General features: G+C 37.4%; 2 non-coding genes across 2 annotated transcripts; both read right to left on the bottom strand.

The window, feature by feature from the left end:
• Positions 1-5,026: 5,026 nt before the first annotated feature.
• Positions 5,027-5,137, bottom strand: LOC137721597 (small nucleolar RNA R71). Its single transcript, XR_011066668.1, has one exon. It is a non-coding gene; the product is annotated as a small nucleolar RNA R71 (small nucleolar RNA).
• A 3,907-nt stretch (positions 5,138-9,044) lies between these two features.
• LOC137721604 (small nucleolar RNA R71) lies at positions 9,045-9,155 on the bottom strand. Its single transcript, XR_011066675.1, has one exon. It is a non-coding gene; the product is annotated as a small nucleolar RNA R71 (small nucleolar RNA).
• Between the last annotated feature and the right edge of the window lie 2,664 nt (positions 9,156-11,819).

The raw sequence follows: 11,819 nt of genomic DNA, 5'->3' as shown, positions 1-11,819 counted from the left end.
TTCTTGCTTGGTTGCTACTTAGAATGCAATTGTATCATGATAGAACTAAATGCTAGAACTTATATCCGTTTCATTCAAAGCATGACATTGAGTTGCATAACATATATCAAGATGAAGTTGTGTAGTTGCCACCATAGCCAAATAGCCTTACTTCCCATATTTCGTATATATTAGTTTTAACCTCGTTGAGCCTCGTTTAGCCTATTTTCTTTGCTAACCACATCACCCCTTACCTAGCCTAGAGTAGGACTTTCCTATACCCTTGTTCTTGAAGTATAGTGCGCATGACTTAAATGAATTCCTTTTGATTAATACGTTGCAGAAAATAAGTGTGGGGGAAGGGATTTTTGTGTGTATGTATGTGCCTAAGTCTTAAAGGAGGCACGGGAAAAAGAAAAAAAAAATGGGAGAAAAAGAAGAAGAAAAGAAAGAAAAAGAGTGAAAATAAGTGAGAATGGACTCACAAGTGTGATTGTTGAAGAAAGGGCCCAAAAAGTTTGAATATGGCCCTAAGTTTTGTGTGACTTCCCCTTGGGTGTTCAAAGTTGACTTCTGCGTTCTAAAGGGAATTCTAAGTGCCTAATTCAATACTTTGCTCACTATTGCTTAAAGAACATTTGTTTTCCCTATCCTTTCTTTGTTAGCCAAACACCTTTAGCCCCGTTTCAACCCTTATGCTTCTATCTTGATCATTATGTGTTCAATAATGTGGAGTTTGGAATTGATATGAGCTTATGGAATCACTGGTTCTCGTTCTAAGTAGTAGCATTCCATTCATGAGATCATATATATACATGTTAATAATTCCAGAAAATGCTTTCCTTGTTTTAACATATGTGAGTGTTCGTCTACATGTTTACATCAATCTTCTCACATATACCTAGTGTAGGGTGTGTAGTCAGAAAATCTGTGTGAAAAACGAGTGCATATCTTGTAAAGATTTGAGCAAATTCTCTAAGGCATGTTACTACATTCAAAACATAGTTTTAAATGCTTAATTGTGAAATAATATGTGGTGACTATGAGTAAGAATGTACTTAAGTGTGAAGATGACTAAAATCTATGGGACTAATGATTTTTAACTTGTCATGTGCATTGGAAATCCGTGAGACGATTGTTGGAAGGTGTAGGTTGTGTTTTGTTCGTTTTGTCTAGTTTCGTGTTCTTTTGTTGTTTTGTTTTGCTCGAGGACTAGCAAAAGATAAGTGTGGGGGTATTTGATAGGAGCATATTCATGCGACTTAAATGGCTTGTTCTCGTGCATTTACGTTATTTTCTTTAGTTATTTTAGTCCTTTATGCTTCTTTTGTGTGTTTTCAGGTTCTAAGGGCAAAGTATGCAAAAGGATGCCTTTTGGAGCCTTTTGGAGCAAATTAGAGATTGGAATGGATATCATATGCTTGGAGCCAAGAGGATGGACGAATTTGAAGGATTCCTCCTCCATTGCAGCCACATGCACATTCAATCATTCACACCAAAACCTTGCACATGCTTTCCCATTTCATTATTCATTCACCTTGCAGCCACTCCACATGCATTTCTAGCTTTTCCTTTGCATTCCCCCTTTAATCAACACATGCATCCACTCACCAAGAAATCATTCATTCCACATGCACCCAAAACACCACCAGAAATCATCATTGCCGTGGGTACCTATCCCATTTCAGATTGTCATTCCACTTCATTGCACATGCATCTTCATAATTCAACACATGCATTCATTATTTATTTACTTTGCATCCTTTAATTTAATCACATGCACATTCAAACAAACACAATCATTCCAGCCATACCTTGCATTTTCAGATTGTTCCTCCATCATTGCACCACAATGCAGCCACATGCACTTGTTCCTCTAAAATTTCAGCCACTTGCACTCCCATTCTCTCCCAAAACCGTGCACATGCCTTCTCCTTGCATTTCCAGCCATTCCACATGCTATTTCAGCCACATGCACTCATAATCATTCAACCAACATGTGCACATGCAACCTAGCTGTCATGTTCCCCCCATTTCACCTATAAATACTCATTCATTCACACTCATTCATACACAATCCATTCACCACAGAAATAAGGCCTTTGTGCCAGAAATTCACCCATTCCAAACACTCTTCCATAAACTCATCCATTGCAGAAATGTAGACCATCAAACCACCCCCTTTGTGCCGTGAGTTTCCCCTACAAATCCAAACACCATCCTTCCATTCCTCCACCACTACCCAAACCATTCACACCATCAAACTATCCTTAGACCTTGTGCTACAACGAAGAGGAAGATAAGAGTGCCTAAACGTTCATACAATTCAAGTTTGAGTTGTTGGAATGTTTAGGTGTTTCTTTGATTTCTATGTTTAATTTCAATACTCTTTGTTTTGTACGAATGAGGCATGGAAGAGAAGAGTGCCTAAACGTTCATACAATTCAAGTTTGAGTTGTTGGAATGTTTAGGTGTTTCTTTGATTCTCTTTGTTTTGTATCATAAGGAACTAAACTCCCCCTTGGTTGGGGGGTGATTCGAATATATGTTTATGCTTGCATTTTGATTTGATTACTTCTAATTGCGTTTCATAAGTTGTGATTCAATTTGTTTAACCGTTTTATTGATAACTTATTTATGTATGTTTATTGAGAGTGCACGCTTAATTTTCATGCATGAATATGACGCTAGAATATAAGTGAGTTTCACCTAATAGTTACGAACTTATATTCATAAGTAGTGGAGGTTGCTTATAAACAATCGCGTTAAACGAATTCTTGGCAAGAGTTTCATGCATTCATAGTAACGAATGCCTCGTCAACACTTATAATTTTCATAGAGCGTAATGATTCTTGCTTGTACCTCTTCTATGCATTCATGTTGAGTACTTGTGGGGAATGTTTTGAATTGTCGCATGCATCATCCAATTCAATAACGTTAGGAAGATTTGAAGGTTAATTAGTGCATCACGGTTAACTTGGGGTGTTGAGAATTCATGGTTTATTGAAATGCAATTGGAAATCATTTATTATGCAAGTATAACATGTATGGAGATGAACCCCTTGGCTAGCATCCATCCATTCATTCCATTTCATCACATTCATATATACTATCTGTCTTAATTCGAATCTGTACATTTTATTTAATTTCGTATAAAACTCAATCCCCCTTTACTTTATTGTCCAATTTAGTAGAAAGTGTTTTAGTTTATGTTTATAAGTGTTTTGATTCATTTTGTTACATAATTTCGTCCAAATTCACCAAAGTGCTCAAAACTGCCCAGAAAGTGATTTTAAGGCAGTTTTGAGTGTTTTGGGTGATGTTTGAGTCTTTTGGTTTGTTTTAATGTTTTAAGTGTTTAGTTTTACATTCTTTGAGTTAGTTTAGTGTTTTATATTGTGTTTTTACGTTCTTGAGTCAAGTTATTACTTAATTTCGTCCAAATTTGTGTTTGTGCTCAAATCTGCCCAGAAAGTGGTTTTTAGGCAGATTTGAGTGTGTTTGTGTTGTTTTGAGTCTTTTGGTTTGTCTTAGTGTTTTAAAGTTTAGTTTTGCATTCTTTGAGTCTAGTATAGTGTTTCATATTGTTATTTTACGTTTTTGAGTCAAATCCAAGTGGTTAACAATCCCTCCTAATCCCCGGTCTAGAACGATCCCTACTTATACATATACTACAATTTGACGAAAAGAGGGTTTAATTTGTGTGCGTATAAATTCCCGCATCAATTAGGAAGGAAATATACATCAAAACAAATGGCGCCGTTGCCGGGGACTGATTTCAGTCCCTTGTAATTGCTTGTTTGCTTGTTTGTTATTTTGATTAGTGTCAAGGTTCATAACTTGTCAAATTGATAACTGGAAGTTGATTTAAGTTGCATACAATTTTAAGTGTGGAAAAGAATCCCTTAGCCATTCCATTATCCATTGGTTTACATCAACTTGCTTTACAATCTGATTTCGTTATAATCTGTCCATTTAAATGCATTTCGTCCAAATACAATTTCTCCCTATAGTTTGTTAAGTTTTAGGCTTAGAATCTGTCTTATCTTGTGTTTTGAAGCATTTTGAGTCAAGCTCAAACCTAATTTTCGTCCAAAGTTGAGTTTAGTGTCAAAACTGCCCAGTTTGTGTTTTTAGGCAGTTTTGAGAGTTTTTAGCTTGTTTTGAGTCTTGTGAATCTGTTTTGAGTCCTTTGAGTCTTTGTTTTGTCCAAATTAGTTAGAAAGTGTTTTGATTTGTGTTTATAAGTGTTTTGATTCAAGTTTCCATCCAATTTCGTCCAAATTAGTGTAGGCGCTCAAAACTGCCCAGAAAGTGGTTTTTAGGCAATTTTGAGTCTTCTAGTTGCTGTTTTGGGTTTTAGGATTGTTTAAGTGTTCTAAGCGTTTAGTTCCACATCCCTTGAGTATTTTCAAACGTTTTTAAGTTTATTTTTGTTCTTTTCATTGTTGTTTGCTTCTTGATTTTCATTCACACTTGTGTTACTTTGTTTCAGGTAGTATATGTCAAATAAACTTGTTGAGTTAGGCCAAAGAATTGAAAGATTAAAGGGCCACACTTTGGACAACTTTGTGCCATCAAGTTCATCCTTTAACCGTGAGGAAGAGGAAGGGAATTCACTTAGTTCAACAAGTAAAGAATCTGAGCAATTTGATTGGGCAAGAGAGGAAGAGATGGCGGGCAACGAAGATGAACTTCGAGCTTTGGAGGACTTTGCTCAACCAATCATACCAAATTCACCTTCATGCATCTTGCTGCCCACAGAAGCTAGAAACTATGATCTCAAATCTTCACATTTCCATATGTTTCCTTCATTTTATGGCTTACCTAATGAAGACCCTTTAGCTCATATTAAAGAGTTTTACAATGTTGTGAGTGGTTTACCTTTGCAGGGAGTGAGTGAAGCTAATTTGAGGATGAGAGTGTTTCCTTACACCTTGAAAGATAGGGCCAAGAGTTGGTTGATGACTCTAACACCAGGTTCCCTCACCACATGGGATGCCGTGGCTAAGAAGTTCTTGGAGAAGTTCTTCTCCACTCAAAAGACAGCCACATTAAGGGGACAAATCTTCAACTTCAAACAAGATGATGGTGAACCTTTCAATGAGTGTTGGGAGCGTTTTAAAGGCCTCTTGATACAATGTCCACACCATGGGTTACCTTTTCACTTACAAATGCAAATTTTCTATGATGGACTAACCCAAAATTGTCAATCAACTGTTGATAATGCAGCAGGTGGAGCATTGAAGAAAAAGAATGCTCAAGAGTCATATAACATTTATGAGATGTTGGGGTCTAATGCTCAACACAAAGATTTAAGGGGTAAGAAAGTTGGAGTTTATGAAACAAGTTCTAATCATGAGCTTTTGTTGCAGGTAGCTAACCTAGAAAGGAAGCTTGAATCCGTGCTCAACATGGTACCAAAAACTAATGAAGTGTGTGCCATTTGCAACATACCAAGCCATCCTACTCACCAATGTCCATCTAGGGAAGCTTACCCCGAGTATGTTCAAGAGCAAGTGAACCTCATGAATTCTTACAACCAAAGGCCAAGGAATGATATGTATTCCAACACATATAACCCGAGTTGGAGAGATCATCCCAACTTTTCATGGAAGAACAACAATCCAATCCAAAATTTCCAACCAAAACCTGCCACTACCCTTGAGGACACGGTTAAATTGTTAGCCCAAAACACCTTGCAATTCCAACATTCCACCAATAGCGCACTCCAACAACATTCAGCCGCCCTAACCAAAATGGAGACACAATTGGGGCAGATTGCAGATGCCTTGACCCAAAGAGAGGTTGGGAAGTTTCCAAGCCAACCCGTGATACTCCAAAGGAACCAAGAGCAAGCCAAAGCAATCACTACACTTAGAAGTGGTAAGGTTATTGATAATAGAGTTGGCAATGAAGTTACTAATGAATATGATCATGTGAATGCAGGTGTCACTCAAGGAGACAATGAGAAATCAATTGAGGAACCAAGCCATGCCACTTCCTCATTGGAAGCACCAAATCTTCACAAGGCCGAGAAACCATACACTCCACTAGCTTTCTTATTTGGCGTTTTTGTATTGTTTTTGGATTAAACTAGTTGCATTTTACTTTGTTTGGTGTTAGTGTGCAGCCAAGTGTGTAATAAGATCAATTGGAAGGCAAATGAAGGAATGTGGTGAAATTTGGCCAAATTGAGTGATTCTAAATAAAACAAGCATTGAAGTCAGATTAGGTGGTTTCAACACCAAAACATGCATTCACATGCATGTTCAAACACTTTGCACATGTTTCTTGGATTAAATATCCACATACCTGCAGATTATGTCCATTCCTTGCATCCTTTATTCCAGAAATTCCATTTCATGCCATCATTTCAGAAATCCAACCCATTCCTTTGTCCATGCCATGTGTTCTTCCCATTTTCAGACTTGTATAAACATTTTCTGGTGCTCCAATTGACCTTTGCAGGTTCCACTCCCTTGTGGCAGACTTTACACATGCATTTTGATTAAACAAAACACATACTTGCAGAATTGTCCAAGCCATGCGTCCACTACACTCAGAAACCCATCATTCCATCTGAATTATGCTCTGCCATCTGAGTAAACAAAGGCTAGATCCAATCTGAATGTTGGGGGATCACACACACCCTATTTGGCTCCATTTTCTGTCCATCATTCACTCCAATTCGCCCTCTCCATTGCATAGCACTCTACATTCTTTTCCTTTCACAGAAACTGTCCATTATTCTCTCCCTCTCCCATCCGCAAGTTTTCCTCTTCATTTCAGTCCATTACACACTCTAAAACCTCTCCCATTTCACTCCATTCTCTGTCCATTTCTGTCCTAAGGGCAGAAACCATCCAAACCAAACCAATCTCCTTCATCCGCACCACATTTGGAGAAGCAACACCAAGGAACTCTTCAAGGACTTCAACATCAGTTTTGCTTCAAGGGTTCATTCTTATCAATTCTATGTTCATTCATGTTTTATACTTTTATGTCAAATCTTTTGTAAACATGAATTGTAACTAAGCTTCCTCTAGGGATTCGATGTAACCTTGCAAAGTTTGCTATGTAATTAAGTTAGAATGCTCAGTTTGTCTACCTAGTTCTTGATTCATTCTCTGTTATAATTGTGAATTTGTGGGTTGATTTGTATGCTTGATCTCCATTTGAGTTAACCACAAGTTATTTAGCCAAGATTAAAACATACATCATGTCTAATATTGGTGGATTTGTGAATGAATGAAGGGAAAGCTTGGCAAACATCCTGCCAAGTGCTCCCTTTGGTTTATTGAATGTTTCTTGTGCATTACATACTCTAGATTATGAACCAAAGTTGCACATCACAATTAGGTTCAAGATTATAGACATTTGATCAAATCCACACATCATATGGTTGATCATATCCAAGTGAAACAAACCCAAGAAATTTGTAGATGAATGAGTATAAACCAACTTAACAAACATGGATTTAATTGAGCAATGGTGAAATCGAATCCCTAGTTTCATTTCCATTGATACTATCTCATTATATTGGTTGTTGATTCATTGATTTGTGTTTACTTCATTCTCTTAGGCTTTCAAGTTAAAACAACAAATATGCATAGTTTGATTAGTTTGATTCAAATCTGCCTATTTAGACTAGTTTGATTCATTTCTTAGATTTCTTGCAAACAAGTAGTTACATAGGTCCAATTAGTCCCTGTGGATTCGACACCCTTGCTTATGCCATTATACTAAATATATTCTTGCATTAGGAAGGAAATATACATCAACAAAAATGGCGCCGTTGCCGGGGACTGATTTCAGTCCCTTGTAATTGCTTGTTTGCTTATTTGCTATTTTGATTAGTGTCAAGGTTCATAACTTGTCAAATTGATAACTGGAAGTTGATTTAAGTTGCATACATTTCATGTGTGGAAAAGAATCCATTAGCCATTCCATTATCCATTGGTTTACATCAATTTGAGTTATAATCTGCTTTTGTTATAATCTGTCCATTTAAATGCATTTCGTCCAAATACAATTTCTCCCCTTATTTTGTTAAGTTTTAGGCTTAGAATCTGTCTTATCTTGTGTTTTGAAGCATTTTGAGTCAAGCTCAAACCTAATTTTCGTCCAAAATTGAGTTAGTGTCAAAACTGCACAGTTTGTGTTTTTAGGCAGTTTTGAGTCTTGTGAATCTGTTTTGAGTCCTTTGAGACTTTGTTTTGTCCAAATTAGTTAGAAAGTGTTTTGATTTGTGTTTATAAGTGTTTTGATTCAAGTTTCCATCCAATTTCGTCCAAATTAGTGTAGGTGCTCAAAACTGCCCAGAAAGTGTTTTTTAGGCAATTTTGAGTCTTCTAGTTGCTGTTTTGGGTTTTAGGATTGTTTAAGTGTTGTAAGTGTTTAGTTCCACATCCCTTGAGTCTCTTCAAACGTTTTTTTTTTAGTTTATTTTTGTTCTTTTCATTGTTGTTTGCTTCTTGATTTTCATTCACACTTGTGTTACTTTGTTTCAGGTAGTATATGTCAAATAGACTTGTTGAGTTAGGCCAAAGAATTGAACGGTTGAAGGGCCACACTTTGGACAACTTTGTGCCATCAAGTTCATCCCTAATCCGTGAGGAAGAGGAAAGGACTTCACCTAGTTCAACAAGTAAAGGATCTGAGCAATTTGATTGGGAAAGAGAAGAAGAGATGGCGGGCAACCTAGATGAGCTTAGAGCTTTGGAGGACTTTGCTCAACCAATCATACCAAATTCACCTTCATGCATCTTGCTGCCCACAGAAGCTAGAAACTATGATCTCAAATCTTCACATTTTCATATGTTTCCTTCATTTTATGGCTTACCTAATGAAGACCCTTTAGCTCATATTAAAGAGTTTTACAATGTTGTGAGTGGTTTACCTTTGCAGGGAGTAAGTGAAGCAAATTTGAGGTTGAGAGTGTTTCCTTACACCTTGAAAGATAGGGCCAAGAGTTGGTTGATGACTCTAACACCAGGTTCCCTCACCACATGGGATGCCGTGGCTAAGAAGTTCTTGGAGAAGTTCTTTTCCACTCAAAAGACAGCCACATTACGGGGACAAATCTTCAACTTCAAACAAGATGATGGTGAACCTTTCAATGAGTGTTGGGAGCGTTTTAAAGGCCTCTTGATACAATGTCCACACCATGGGTTACCTTTTCACTTACAAATGCAAATTTTCTATGATGGACTAACCCAAAATTGTCAATCAACTGTTGATAATGCAGCAGGTGGAGCATTGAAGAAAAAGAATGCTCAAGAGTCATATAACATTTATGAGATGTTGGGGTCTAATGCTCAACACAAAGATTTAAGGGGTAAGAAAGTTGGAGTCTATGAAACAAGTTCTAATCATGAGCTTTTATTGCAGGTAGCTAACCTAGAAAGGAAGCTTGAATCCGTGCTCAACATGGTGCCAAAAGCAAATGAAGTGTGTGCCATTTGCAACATACCAAGCCATCCTACTCACCAATGTCCATCTAGGGAAGCTTACCCCGAGTATGTTCAAGAACAAGTGAACCTCATCAATTCTTACAACCAAAGGCCAAGGAATGATATGTATTGATGCGAAAATTAACTTAACACACAAATTAACCCTCTTTTGACAATTGTAGCATATAAATAAGTAGGGATCGTTCTAAACCGGGGATTAGGAGGGATTGCGAAATCACTTGGAAACTGACTCAAAAACGTAAAACAAAGGTTAAAACACTAAACTAGACTCAAAGAATGCAAAGCTAAACAATAAAAACACTAAAACAAACCCAAAGACTCAAAACAGCCCCAAAACACTCAAAACTGCCTTAAAAACACTTTCTGGGCAGTTTTGAGCACTTTCACTAATTTGGACGAATTTGGGTAACAACTTGAATCAAAACACTCAAAAACACAATCTAAAACATATTCTAACTAATTAGACACTCTAAGACACTTGGGGATTTGGTTTTTGACGAAAATCAAACAAACAAAACAAATATGTAAAATAGGCAGATTCTGACGAAATTGGTGAAATTAAGTGGATGGTGAGATGGCTAGGAGGTTTTTCTCCACACATGGCATACTTGCATACAAAATAATCTCCAGTTGCTTATTCGATGAATTTATGAACCTCAACACCCCAAGTTAATTAGGTACGCTTAAATTAACTCTCAGATTTCCCTTAGGTCATTGAATTGAATGGAATTAGCGCATTGCAATCAAATTATTCCTTAAAAGTTTTCTATATGAAAGCGCATGATAGAAAGACAATCAAAGATCATTAGGTTCTATGGAAATCATAGGTGTTGACGAGGCATTCGTAACTATGAAAGCGCATGATACTTATACCAAGAATTTACTTAACATAATTGCGACCAACAATCTTAACTACTCATGGATGTGAGTTCCCAACGATTAGGTGAAGTTCCCTCATATCCTAGCATCATGTTTATGCATGCAAATCAAGCGTGCACTCTCAATTCATATACATAAGCAAGTTTTAATTAAAATAGATAAGTAAATTGAATTCATCATTCACGAAATCACAACTGAAAGTAATCAAATCATCATGCAAATATAACCATGGTTTCGAAATTCCCCCCTAGCCAAAGGGGGGATTAGTTCCTCATGCTTGCACAACAAAAAGTATTGAATTTAAACATGGAAATCATAAGAAAGAATACACCTAAATGCTCAGCAATTCCAAGATGGATTCGATGCACAGATTGGCTCCTCTTCCTCCTCCTTGCTGCGGCACAAAGTTAGGGTGATGGAATTGGTGGTTTTGGATGGTGTTTTCTAGTTTGGAGGGATGGAGGATGGTTGATTATGGTGGGAAGGGTGCGGCAGAGATGTATGGATGTGTAGGGAGGTCTATGGAGGCTTAGAATGGAGAATGGAGGTGCGGCACAAGGGTTTCTGAATAGCATAAGGGGGTGGTACGAATTTGTGGCTGAAAATATGTTTATATAGTCCTAGGGTTTATTAGATTAGGGTTTACTTAGCAGATTTGGTGGATTAGGGCCCTAGAATTCAGCCATGGGTTGTCAAATCCACCTAGGAAGAGGTTTTTGGCCCACATAGTTTTATAAAACGAATTGTATACCCAAATCCACAAGGATTAGGCCTTGGAAATCAGAATCCCAAAGGGATTGGGCCTAGGGAGGTGCGGCTGACTTAGGGGAGAGGGTTGCTTGGCTTGCAAGGCAAGCCAAAGCCTTCTAGAATGGATTGGGGCGCCACTTTTCTAGGGCTTATAGAAAGAATAGGTTTTGTGGCAGATTTGGGCCTTCTAGAATAGGATGCTTCTAGAAATAGGTTCTAGAATTATCCATTTAGGTCCCCATGTAATTAGGAGTAAGATATGATAAGGTTTGGATAGGATAAGATGAGATAAGGTTTGGATAATGTTTTGGATAATTGGATAAGGTTGGATAAGGTTGGATAATGTTTTGATAATGTTTTGGATAAGGTTTCCTCTTTTGAGCTCCTTCCTTATCCACTTTGTCCATAGCTTAGTTCCTTCCTCTTCTTATCACATTTCCAACTTCTTGAAGTCCAAATTCGTCCATCCATGTTAGCCCACATGCAAGCTCACCACCTAGTGTCCAAAATAGCTCCAAAATGCACCAAAATGCACTTTCTTGATACTTTAACCCATAGGACCTACAAACACACGAAATTGAGTTGTAATACGACATTAACTAAGAAATAATAGCACAAATGCACAAGAATAAGCTAGTTAAGTCGCCTAAATATGCTCCTATCAAATTCCCCCACACTTATCTTTTGCTAGTCCTCGAGCAAAATAAATAAACAAAAGAAACAAAACATAACTCT

This window comes from Pyrus communis, chromosome 16 (assembly GCF_963583255.1).
Source record: "Pyrus communis chromosome 16, drPyrComm1.1, whole genome shotgun sequence".
NCBI classification, from domain to species: domain Eukaryota; kingdom Viridiplantae; phylum Streptophyta; class Magnoliopsida; order Rosales; family Rosaceae; genus Pyrus; species Pyrus communis.
This window is presented reverse-complemented; position numbering and strand designations above follow the sequence as displayed.